A 423-nucleotide genomic window follows, 5' to 3' on the forward strand; every position below is an offset into this window, starting at 1 on the left:
TTGCTCTCATGATTGACTGAGCTGCGAGCATTGATATTGCTTCATCCATCTTCCTACAGAGAAATTGGGAATGGGGGATGGGATTCGTGGTTTATGTCCCTTGAGGAGCAGGTTAGATAATGAATATTATGATTCAATCATCTTGAGCTACTAAGAAGTTTTTCAAGTTGTGATGTTTCTGTTTTATGTTTGGCAGTCCCAAATTGTTTGCAACAAGGTGGTATAGTTCTCCAGCTGGTTTTTGTTCCGATTGGATTTCGACATCGATGTTAACGTGCAACTAGTTCGTTATTATGACTACAGGTGAAGAAAATGAAAGAGCTAAAAGAGGGCTTCAACTTTGTTGGTCTCTCCCAGGTGATTCATGACGACTTGAGAACTATAATTCTGTAACTAACGTTAGTTTGTGTCTTGTCCAATCGT

The 423-nt window shown here is 39.5% G+C and overlaps 1 long non-coding RNA gene across 1 annotated transcript; it reads left to right on the forward strand.

Moving 5' to 3' along the window:
• Positions 1-6: 6 nt before the first annotated feature.
• LOC111787304 lies at positions 7-391 on the forward strand. The gene is made up of 3 exons (XR_002813944.1): positions 7-111; positions 197-217; positions 304-391. It is a non-coding gene; the product is annotated as an uncharacterized LOC111787304 (long non-coding RNA).
• The last annotated feature ends 32 nt before the right edge of the window (positions 392-423 follow it).

Source organism: Cucurbita pepo, unplaced genomic scaffold (genome assembly GCF_002806865.2).
Source record: "Cucurbita pepo subsp. pepo cultivar mu-cu-16 unplaced genomic scaffold, ASM280686v2 Cp4.1_scaffold009726, whole genome shotgun sequence".
Taxonomy (NCBI): Eukaryota; Viridiplantae; Streptophyta; class Magnoliopsida; order Cucurbitales; family Cucurbitaceae; genus Cucurbita; species Cucurbita pepo.